The 12,723-nt window shown below is 32.3% G+C and overlaps 1 protein-coding gene and 1 non-coding gene across 3 annotated transcripts in view; one reads left to right on the top strand and one right to left on the bottom strand.

Annotated features, from left to right (window-relative positions):
* Positions 1 to 1,250: 1,250 nt before the first annotated feature.
* LOC136977280 (U1 spliceosomal RNA) lies at positions 1,251 to 1,415 on the bottom strand. The gene has a single exon (XR_010881063.1). It is a non-coding gene; the product is annotated as a U1 spliceosomal RNA (small nuclear RNA).
* A 5,528-nt stretch (positions 1,416 to 6,943) lies between these two features.
* The window catches only part of LOC136976813 (zinc finger protein 62 homolog), a 56,756-nt gene continuing 50,976 nt past the window's right edge, over positions 6,944 to 12,723 (top strand). The window contains exons 1-2 of one of the 2 annotated variants that reach the window (XM_067272208.1): positions 6,944 to 6,961; positions 7,325 to 7,412. The gene's annotated coding sequence lies outside the window, so the exon portion shown is untranslated. Of the gene's footprint in view, positions 6,962 to 7,324; positions 7,413 to 10,701; positions 11,021 to 12,723 lie in introns of those variants that run through there. The other variant, XM_067272201.1, reaches the window with a different exon arrangement.

The following is a 12,723-nucleotide window of genomic DNA, read 5'->3' as shown; positions in this document are numbered from 1 at the left end:
ATTTCTGTAGCATTACACTGAAGAGGGGTTTAATCGCTACATAGTTTCGAAATGCATTTGTAATTTCCAGTAAAGGAGTACCTAACCTGGGGACCTATTCTGAGCTCTTCCGATAACTCAACGAGAGTGATACACCGGATATTCGATAAGTCCCCTTAGCGAAAGGCAGTTAACGAACCTTAGACAAATCGCTATTCTGTGCTCCACGTTAAGTGGATTTCGCTACGAGTAGCCGGTTGAGATGCGTCTGGGTCCCATGCTATCGATAGCTATTATGCTTTAAACAATCACAGTTTAGTTAACATTGTATTTTTGTGACGTGACTGCAACTCGCCGTTTTCTAAGCGAAGCACGTGGTTTTAGCTTTGTCGTGTATCAGCGCTAGTGAAATAGTTTTGTTTAAAAATGTCGAAGAAAGGACAACGAAGCCAGCGAACTACAAGTCGCCAGTCCGAGATGCTCGTTAATTTTATGGAAGACAACCCGAAATTAATGTCAGGGAAGTTAGATGCTTCCTTTACCGTAAAAGATCGCCAGAAATTGTGGCAAGAAATAGCCGACCGTCTGAATTGCGATGGAGTCGGCTCACAAAAACATCCAGAAAGATGGCGAAAAGTAAGGCCAGGAACACACATGCGTAAAATTGTTTGGCAGAAAACTGAATCAGAAATCAGCTTTCAGTTCAGTTTCTGTTTTACGCTTTTATGCCAGAACACACATACGTAAAAATTCTGGCCGAATAGGAAACGCCACTGCCACTAACAGTTTATTAATTTTATTAATTTTTTCCTCCGCTTCCTCTGCTATAATATAGAAAATTTAAATTAATAGACTTATATTCCGAATTCAAATAAAGAACGTGTGATCTAAATACTAGGCCTATATATCGATTTTACAAGACCTACCTGTTGTTTGAAATTTTGCACTTACAGCCATCCATAAACGTTGTTTAAATACAGTGTCTTTATGCATGACACTGATGTGGTCGATGTATCACTCTCGTTGAGTTATCGGAAGAGCTCAGAATAGGTCCCCAGGTTAGGTACTCCTTTACTGGAAATTACAAATGCATTTCGAAACTATGTAGCGATTAAGCCCCTCTTCAGTGTAATGCTACAGAAATATTAAGAATAAATATAACAAAAACTTAGTTAATTTACAAAAAACGCGCGTGTAGATAAACGCTACATAGGTCCGAAATGCATTTGTAATTTTCAATAAATAAATATCACTATTCTTTGATTATTTAAAAGGGGAGAGCGCGAACGCAGTCCCCAGCTACCACAAATTACACACCCCATCTGCCCCAGTTTGGGGTAGTGGCAGGGGTCAGCTAGACCCAAGTGCAATGGTCAAGCCTCACCCTGGGGGAGCCGCCATCGGGACCACGGCTATCCCCGGTGCCAGGTAAGTATGCTCCACCACCTTTCTCTTCCCTCCTCGTCTAAAATTCTTCGGTCTTGTCGTTGGTGTTTTATTAAATATGCACGTCGTCTTCTCTAAATTAATCAGCTATTTACATATTGTTGAAAGATTTGGTCTTTAACCTACTTTGTCCATAAAATTTTATAGAGAAAGGACGATAAACATTTAACACCGTCCGTTCTTATCGTTTCGATTCACATCTTGACTACTTTAGCTATTAGCGCCATCTAGTGGCAGAATATATATATATATATATATATGCACTGTTTTTATACTGGTGCAACCAAACTCTTAATATAGTTATAATTTTAACGTTTAAGCCTATCGTTTTTACTTTTTGGCCGGACAATGCCGGATATATCTGCTAGCTTCCAATAAAGAAGTACTTAACCTGATAGCTGTAAGGAAGTCTATCGGATTTATTCATTCGGATTAAAAAGACATACAGTACATTCACATTAGTAAATTATTATTTTTTTACGTAAGTGTTCTGTGTTAGTTTTTGTTTTTTATTGTTTTATAGTTTATAATAGAATAAATGACAAAAAAAACACGTTATTGTTTATGTGCAACCCTTTTTCTGCCACAAAAAGTCGATCTACCGAAAATTGCCTAAGGAATCTATTGATGGCAAGCTAATCGGCGTGGCAACAGTGCTTTACACCATTCAGTTATTCTCACCGTGGAAGCTGTCTCGTAAGCGCTTCCATTCCGCCACTGATATTCGAATATACAATAGCAATCTTATCGTTTTTTTCACATGTAGTATAGAAATTTGTAATAATATACATAATGCAGTTATAATAAAATATTAATTTTAATTAATTCAAAGTACGTTAAAATATGAAAATTTATATTTTAGAAACTACAAGGGAAGATCATTGAAAGGTGGAAGAGGCGCTTCCACCGCTTCCAATGAGGGCACGCCACTGCTCTAGAAGTAATAGAAGAAGGAAGACACAAAGTGTGTTAGGATTCGTAAAATAAGTTATACCACGCTATGTTGATGTTTCTTTTAAAAGCCTCTTTAGACCGGACCGGTGTACAGTTGAAGTAAGTACAGTACATTAAGAACTGCGATCTCTTAATCCACACTTAAAGCGAATCTAAGATCTTCATACTGTATATAAAATGAAGAAATCCGGTCTCTTCTACGGTGGCTGCCATCTTAAAGTTTAAAGTTTCTTCCGGTAGTCACAAGACTGCAATGCCCCTAAGAACTGTTGGAGATAGAAGAAATCACAGGGCTCAACAGTCATGTGACTTACGCACTTCCTGTTGCAAACAGAGGACTAGAAACGTTCTCTTTGTTTCGTCTTTCTGATACTTTTCTTAATTACTTTGAAACGTTCGGGCACAGTGGGAGAGCGAGTAAAGCGATAAAATAATGGCAGTAGACGTGCACAAGACAGTTGTGTACCCCCGCGTTTCTTTATGCAGCGCTGGAGAAGCGCTTTACAGCGAACACACTGAAACTGGTTTCTAATTGGCCAACTTGCTCGTGACGTCATTTCGCTACACTAGCTGCATGAAGAAACGCGGTTTATTCGTAAAGGTAGAAAAGCCTGGACTCCACATTACCGGAATCCGCGACGTAATCGTAAAATGGAAAGCCAAACTGAGAAGAACGTTTTCATTTCACTGCAAAAAAGATCTTTGGACTTTAATAGCCGGAAACGGTCATTTGGACCGCAGATTTTCATTTATACACTTCGATAAAGGATTAGGTGAGTTGTCTTCTAATTTCCTTCATTTTCAGATTTCTATCTGTGTCCTCCATTTTGTTCGGATGACGTTAAATCTTGTTTTATGGCATAAAATCTATCGCGTTTAATTTAATTGTTAACCATGATCGAAACTGAAATTTTAATATAATATCCGCTGTAGTTTTTAAATTTAAATTTAGGCTATAATTGAATAATTAGCTCTTAACGGGTATCTACTAAATCAAATATCTCAATACAATCCAATCTTCAATTTTAATTCGATTGTAATGGAAATGGCGTTGTGTTCCATCGTCATTTTTATTATTTATTACAATTACTAATTTTCTTGTTCTGTAATAAGTTTAGTGGTGTGTTCGCAGTGTTTTAAATTACTCTGTCCCTATCAAAATGGCGCATGTATTATTCTTCAGATTGCCTATTTATTAAGTCCTGTATGGTTTATATTTAGATTCCTAGTATCCTTTCAACCGTAAAAATCTGTATAGATTCCTAATATAATATATACAATCCGGTAATTATACAGTTTAACGGAATATGAGTATTTTAAATTATTATTTTTTTAAAAAGAAGGTATATTTAATGGACATTCAGAAAACGCATAACATTTTTCCGGGCGATCCGTATATAAAGTGTTATAAAGAAAAAATCATAGGACTAGTTACCGATTGTGCCCCGTTCGAGAAGCCATTGCTTAAGCATGTTTTCGTCGCGGGGCGGCACATTGGACGGTGGACGCGTACGAAGTGTGTCACGTGACATTTTTCGATGCCATCCGGCCACGTGACTACTCTCTCGTCTCTCATCTGACGTGTTCCTGATAACTTAATAATAAATAAGGAATAAATATATGAAACAACAAAGGTAAAACAGCTCGTTAACGACGATAATTCTATCGCGATATATATTATGATGATAAAAATTAGTCAGATGCAACATAAGATGTCTATCGTCTTGATGTAAATAAATATAACTGAAGCGAGAAGAACAAGTTATCAGGAACACGTCAGATGCCAGGCGAGAGAGTAGTCACGTGGCCGGATGGCATCGAAAAATGTCACGTGACACACTTCGTACGCGTCCACCGTCCAATGTGCCGCCCCGCGACGAAAACATGCTTAAGCAATGGCTTCTCGAACGGGGCACAATCGGTAACTAGTCCTATGATTTTTTCTTTATAACACTTTATATACGGATCGCCCGGAAAAATGTTATGCGTTTTCTGAATGTCTATTAAATATACCCTCTTTTTAAAAAAATAATAATTAAAAAAAATTCGTATTCCCTTAAACTGTAAAATTACCTAAAATCCATTTAACTTAAATGAAAATTAGTTTACTGGGTTGCCAATTTGAAATAAACTAGCAACGAATTGCTCAACTTTCCCGGTATTTAAAATTTTGGTGGTGCCATCTGTTATCATATTTTATATTTAAAAACTTTTTATATTTTTAATTACTATAAAACGGCACAAAGCCTAATTTTGAGGGTAGAGACGAGTTTTATAAAAAGTTATAATTGCTAACAACCAGTAAAATGGTCATTAAGTCCGCCTTACTAGAGGTAAACACGACCCCCTTTATCTCCCTACCCAGTTGACCTTCAATCATCAAAATTTGATGACATCAATCACCCTAATACACAAACCTCTCTGCAAAATTTCAGAAATTTTCGACACAAAGCACGGGATTTAACTGTAATTAAAATTTTACAAAACGCTTTTATTGTTTTTTTTTTCAGGTGGGAATGGTGGACCGATTACACACTTCTCCATTACAATGTATTTACACACACACACACATAATTAAATTCTGCATTTAGTTATGTTTATCAGAGAGAATAGCGGGTAGAATCAATGCTAAAATATAATTAAAATGCATTGCCATAGGTCTCAAAGTCTCATCCTTCTGTCTTAATTAGGAGTTTATGAAATTTGAGTTGCAAGATGTGAGAACATGATTGAAAGCTTTTAAATACGAATATTAAAGCGCCTATCTAAGCGTTTCCAACGTTTTGTTGATTTTTTCTAAAAAGAAAATACGATTGGTAAATACTCCACCAATCACATTGAAAAAGACAATCGACAAATGATTCAAACACAGAACTGTCGAAAATTTCATTGAAGTTCGCCCTAAGAAAATTAGTCATTGAATCCTCTCATATCAAAGAAACTGCGAGGTTCTTCAAGATTCCTCCTGAAGATGATTTGAGGGAGGTGATCCCTCAGAAGTTGATGATGATGAGAGATAATCACTCATGCAAACAGTGTTTAAATGCCGGTGGCGTAGCGAGGGAGGTGCAAGGGGGTGTATCATGCACCGGGCGCCACTCGCAGAGGGGCGCTCAAATGGTCTCCAAAACAAACTATATGTGTTTCTGGAGAGGGGAGGGGGCGCCCAAATGGTCTCCAAGACAAACTATATGTGTTTCTGGAGGAGGAAGGGGGCGCCAATAAAAGTGTCGTGCACCGGGCGCCAGCTATGCTCGCAATGCCACTGTTAAATGCATAAAGAATAAGCACACAAAAACTACTTTTATATATACTGTATATATATTCTATTAAAATCTCGACATTTAAATAAAATTATAAATTATCTTTGAAAAAGGCATTGCATAAAATTTGCACAATACTTTTAATATAGATCTTACAGAAGAAATTTCATAAAATATAATTACTGAATTAAAATTTTATTTTGAGAATAGATAAAAACTATTTCCAAAATATTATAATTTTATACTTTAAAAATTATTTTAAATATATTTTTAATATTAATTTGAACTTTAATTATAAAAGTAATTATAAAATGTTATTCTTTATTGAAATTAGTTCCTATATATGTATAATTTTTTTGATTTTTTTCATTTTTATTAATAAAAATTCAATATTATGCCTGTAATATTTTTAAATTAAAAAAAAAACTTACAGTTTTAATATAAAATTAAATATTTTTAAGCTTATAAGCACTCATTAAACTTCATTTTTTAATATTTAATTATTAAAATGAAGACTTATAGAATGTTTATAAGCTAAAAAAAAATATTTAATTTTATTAAAATTGTAAATCTTTTAATTTAAAAACATTGTATAGACATAACATTGCACTTTCTATCAATAAAAATTCAGAAATTAGATAAAATTATATCATACAAAATGTAACTGTTATAAAAATTTGACATTTCTATCACTTAAATGTAATAATTTTCAAATTATTTAACCATTTTCTGGCAATTTATACATTGAATTTATGCAAATTAATCACTCAGATAACCTAAATATAGATTTTTAAACAAAGATTTTGTATAGAATGACCCCAGGATATGCTAAATCTCACTTTCTCTTTCACTCTCCTTTGCTTCAGAATACTCTGACAAGGTCAATGACTGCAAGTAATTTTAGTCATTTTGGGAACCAGTACGTTATATTCGATACTATTTTCCCAATTTTCTTCTTCTTTATCTTATTTACACACATGTCATTTTTATGTTTATTTATTTAATTAATACAAAAGTTGTTTTATGTCTTCATTAATTATACATCATATACTTGAAAGTTGATAATGATATTAATGTGCAGTATGCTTTTATATATATATAAGATTATGCCTTTAAGGAGTGAAGAATTTAATTTCTGTGCGTAGAAAATGCCTTGTTTTCACGTCGATTTACTGTTTTTTCCCATTTAGAAACTGGAATAGAAAACAACATTGCGTAATTTTAACAAACAAACAGTTTTTTTTTTACTTTCATTCTTGTTTTGTTTTTCTCCCCGACTTTTATCTCGAGGCCCTACTCCATAGCTACAAAGTACAAGCGTAAGTACAGTACATTCATTCTTAAATCGAAGTAGAAAGGTGAATTCGTTTACACCTTTCTACCTCGATTTAATGGCGAGAGTGCTTAACTTCTGCAAAATTTGGGAAATTTTAATGTAATTCCCCTTAATTATCGAGTAATTTAAAGCGTAATCGAGAAGAATGGAGATTTAATTCGCCTTTTTTGTACTTTCTTTCCGAGTGCTTTCTCGTCTAGCAAATTGTATCGCTATTGAAAGTGGTTGCTTCTATTATCCCCTTAAGATGCTTCTCATAAGTCTATCTCTCTTTCTCTTTCGCTTTCCCTCCCCCTTAGCTCAATCGACCCGTCCGTATCTTGACTCCGAACTATTTCCATCGCAGGTCACGTGACGTAGTCGATGCCGTGCAGTGAGAAGTACGAAGAAAGAACTATCTGATCTCTAACTGTACGGGTTAGAAATCGATACAGGTGAGCAAAGAATTTCCAATGCATTGCAAATCTCGTAGAAAAATATAGGATAAGTTTCGTAATTACTTTAACATTAAAACGTGGTCGGTACGTTTGTTAGTCTGTCGTTCGTCATTCTTGCTTCAGTTGTTAATCAGTTGGTGGTGAGAAGTTCGCTGTGACGTCAGGTAAACTACTTGGCCTGATTGGTTTGACGTCGGTTTGCCTTTTCTTTTGACAGATAAAAATAATAATAAAATAAAATAGAAGATAAATTGATTAGAAGTTCCGTATGAAAAAATATTTTAATCTTTTATGCCTAACATTTAATGTTTATTTATTATAAAAATGTAAAGAAGTGCGAATTTTAAGTTAAAAAAAAAATATAATAATAATAATACCGAATTTTTAAGAAATTTTTTCTCTTTAAAATTTATTTTAAATTGATTTATTAAGCTGATTAAATCTAGAATAAAAAATAATAATAATAAAACGTGTAATTGCACATAAAATCTGGACGAGTGCTGAAGTGAGTAAAAGTGATGCTGACTCATCATCCTTGTCATTATTTCTCCCTCTCTCTCTCTCTCCAATTCGATTTTTTGTTAAATTTCAGTGTATTTATTGATGTTTTCTTTTTAAATTTCTAGAAAATATATTATAAAATCTACGTATGTATCGCAATATCTTAACATTGAGTAAATAAAGAAGCGTAAACTTCGTATAAAGACGATGATTTATCGATCACTATCTGCGAATTCTTATTTTCTGGATTTATCTTCTCGAGCGAGAAAATATAAAAAATAATAATAAATCGACTTATAAAATATATCGTATACACATTAAAATACAATATACGTATATTTATATAAAAGATATAATATTTTTAATTAAGAAATGATTTATTTTTGCTTAATTTAAATGCATCAAAGAATGGAACCAGTTGCCTTGGAGAAAAAAGTAGTTTACCTACTTTCGGATAATTCTAGTTTTTTTTTGTGTATGTGTGTGTGTGTGTTTTTTAAATTTCAGTAAATTTAACACGTATTATACACTTTCTCGCTCGTTATTTGGTGTATATTACGGTATAAATATATAAAAATATTAATTAAATCGATGATCTTCCTGTACGATAACGATTAAAATGAGCTAATTTAGATAGGGATGAAAGGTTGTTAAGAACGTCACGGATTAATCTTTAATGGGTCAATTTTAATGTAAATGACTTAAAAAAATAATTAAATCGATGAGTTTTTTTATGTGGTGATGAGTAAAATGAGTTATTTTAGCAGCGGATAGAAAGTTTTTAAGAACGTTACAGGGTTAATCTTCCATGAGGAAGTCGTCCTTGAGAAGACAAGAAACCGATATACTGTGTATACCTGAATGGTGATTGGATGGATTTACCAGACTGTTCTCCTTCCTCTCCTCTCTCAAACTGGAAGAATGCCAGACACCTATTTTACTTATCATTTCTCCTTTCAAACTATATAAGAATTTACCTTTTTTACAGTCTTTCTTTTAAAGGGGATAACAAGGAAAAGAAGCAAAGTTTCATTACTACATTTTTGGTATATATTTTGAAAATATTTATATTATATATCTTAATTTGAATGCCGTAAATTATGTAAATTAATATATTGTTTATAGTTGTTATAAAGTAGGTCGGATTTTTTTTTAAATAGACAAAAATGTCTACGTCTGTAAAGTGGGCTTTGTTGCATGAATATCTATATGACAGCGAAGCCGAATCGAAGGGGCAAACGGTTATCAATTTATTTATCTATTTATTTCTCTTTCTAAAAATAATAACTTCGTATAAATTTTTTAAATATGATTTTTACAAAGTAAGAAGTGTTTTTATTCTCTCTTAATCCATAAAATTTATAATTTTACCGTAATAAATACGTGCTTAACCGAAGAAAATGTCACATTATCTAACGCCATTTTCCACATTTCGAATCAATGATGACGATTTTATCGACTATGAAATTTTATTTAAAAGTTCGAACATTTGTATAAGTCACAATGAAGCTATCGAGTTTCTAACGTCCTAGTTTCAATTATGCCACGTGACGGGTGCCTCGGGTATCATGTGACTTGTGACGTGTATCCGCCGTGTAAACGTCACGACTTTGTACACCCGATAAATCAAATCTACTAATTACGATATGTAAATTGATTGTCCAGCAGGAAATTTCGTTACGTCACATGACGTTCATTGTTATCGGACTGTGACGTCAATCAGCGTGTGTGTGTGTGTGTGTCTGTCTGTCTGTACGTGTGATTACTGTACAGTATCTCAATAACCTAGGTCATCGTACCCTGTTAGGCCTCAGTGAATATTCCATCAGGCGAACTAAAGATTCTTTCATGCTCAAAGTTTAACTCAGATTTTACAGAAAAGTAACAGAAGAAATGTAGATTTTTTTTAATGTTTTAGTATTAAAACCTTTGTAAAGAATTTGGCAAAGTTTCCGAAATTATTGGAACAGGATGTTGTTTTTCTCTCTTCGTTCCTTTTTCTAAATTCATATACACTTTCCTCTTTTGATAGTTTATTATTTAGAAAAATGAATATTAATAATATGTTTTTAAATACATAAATTAGATATTTGGCTTTAAATAGTGAGAAATATTATTTATTTTTTGGAAAGAAAAAATAATAATAATAATTTAATAATTTTATAGTATAAAAATCCACCTTTTCTGAGATAAGATAACTGGTGTTTTTATGGACAATAGCGAGCTACAAACAAAGAAATTCTTACAGAGTGATGTTTATAACTGAGCCGTACACGTCTAGCATTTTCTAAGCTGGCTTCGTCAAAAAATCGAATATTTTAGTTTTTTTTTTTTTTTTTTTTTTTAATTATTATCTGCAACGAAACTAGTATATTTTGGCAAGAAAATGAAATAATATTCCGCTTTCCATTCAAGAAAAACGACGTTTTCTAGAATATTTTACACGTAACAATCGATCTCGTTTAAGAATTATTCAATTTCTATTACAATTTAAACGGAGGAAATCGAACAATTTTTTTTTTTCGATTTATACAATACTTCATGTGTAGAAATCGATTATTTTCGCTTCTATTCATGCGATTATTCGATTTCTGTGTCCCGTAACGTTAAGATAAAGACCAGGAAAGCCGTTATTTTAACATTTCTTTATTATTATATCTACTTATGCCATTTATTGAACAGAACGACCCGCTGTTTCTCTCAAAGAAAACAGCGCGTAGAGATGAAAATCGGCAATAAATAATTACGTTTTTACGCCTTAATTTATTCGACTTTACAGAAAAAAAGCTACGGTTTTTGTAGATTATTCCTCTTTTTCTTTCTTTTAAATTTTATCCTCGGGATTTTCCTAGTGTAGTGTTGCGCATCTTGACTTTACTCACCCCCTGCAACTTGTCTAGGAATGAACTAGTCGCTTGTCAGGACTAATTCCATTGGATGATGGAAGCAAAGTTCGATTGTTGGATTTTAACTTCGACGAAGTTGTTTTCGACTTAAAGTGTTTTTTCAGAACTTTGTTCATAAGTTTTTTTCTTGTATATAGTTTGTTCGTGTTCATATAAACAAATACGTTCATGCATAATCTATGAATGGAAGTGGATAAGGTAATAACAAGTGGCATCTGCTCTCTCCTTCTCTCTCTGTTCTTTTTTTCTTAACATAAACATTAATCATTTATTAGTTAGAAATCATTATTTCCAATGAATGTAATACGTTTCTGATTAGTTTTAATTTAATTTCCAGCTTTAAAATTGGATTTTAAAGTTGGAAAACAAAATGTGGAAGTTGATCTGGTGTGTGTGTGTGTGTGATTTAAAAAGGACAACTTTCTTCACTTTTCACTTTCATCTGAATTAAATTCAAAAATGTTGATTTATAAAAGAAAGATTCATCCGTTTGTTTCTAATATAATTTCCTTCTTAACAGGAAATTCTATATAAGTTAATTTTCGTTTCATTTGTTTATTTTATTATCAATTTATTTAAAAGATAAGGTTAATGTTACCTTAGGTAGCTAAGATGGCAGCTCATCTCTAGTTCCAGCAAGGAAACAGTGGGACACGCATTCTAACCTAACCTATTCTAATAAATTACCATAATTATTAGCAACCAAATTATTAGAATAGGTTAGGTTAGGTTAGAACGTGCATCCCATGGTTTCCTTGCTGGAACTAGAGATGAGCTGCCATCTTGGCTACCTATGGTAACATTAACCACTTAATTGGGAATTAAACCACGTGTAATTCTTTTAAAAGTGATTACAATTGAAATTGATTAGCTTTTCATACCGGTTGTTTAGCATAAAAGTTGGTTTATTCAAATCATTCTTTCATTGATTGCCATTTAAGTTTGGTATTTTAGTTTTAATTATCAAAAATGTTACCTGTTATATTGTTATTTTTTCAGAAAATTACTCCGAAGTTGCAAATTTAACACTGAAAATTGATAAATTTGATACCTGTTTAATCGATAAAAGCAAAGAGCTGCTAAATATTGAAGGTAATCGACTAAAAGATGAGGCGCGCAAAGATAACGAGCTTAAAACATTATTACTTAGTCTACAGTTTCTAACATAAGATTAAAATGATACAATTGTTTTATATATATATCTTGCTGTATGTTGAAATAATTATCAGTATAGTGGCAATTAGTAAAATATGCAATGATTAAACATTCGTAACTTTCATTTTTATTATAGAAATATAAAGTTAATATTTAATACAATAAATAAATGAATCCTTAAGAGAAATGAATCTTTTTTTTTTTTTTTTTTGTGAATCTGGTATCAATAAAGTTTCCGAATGAGTTAAAATATACAAATGAATGAAGTTCAAGCTTAAAATAATATACCAAGCGAATAAAAAGACATTACGCATGAGGTTATACCCATAGCAACTAATCAGGGAACATCTTGAAAAGTTTCTCTTCAAAATTCAGCCTTTGACATGTGATGATTTGCTTTTGAACATAGTCAAGAAATGTTTTTTACAATTTTACAATAATTGAAGACCTTGAAACAGTTATCAAAGACAGTTTTAATAATTTTCAATCATAAGTGTTGAATTCTAGAAAAATACAGGAAAAATTAGGTATGTGGGAGATAAAAAAAGAGGAAAAGAGATCATTTTCAACTAGCATATGTAGGTATTTTATCATCATTCTATACTCCTTGTAATAATAATTACAGCAATAGAAACAATATAAGTGAAATGTATTTTAAAAACAATTTAATTTCAGTTTTAAGCAAAATGTTTTTCGGTTAATGTTACCTATGGTTCCAAGATGGTGGCTCATCTGATTCCAGCAAG

Source organism: Centruroides vittatus, unplaced genomic scaffold, assembly GCF_030686945.1.
Source record: "Centruroides vittatus isolate TY-2023 unplaced genomic scaffold, ASM3068694v2 contig_1112, whole genome shotgun sequence".
Lineage (NCBI taxonomy): Eukaryota > Metazoa > Arthropoda > Arachnida > Scorpiones > Buthidae > Centruroides > Centruroides vittatus.
This window is presented reverse-complemented; position numbering and strand designations above follow the sequence as displayed.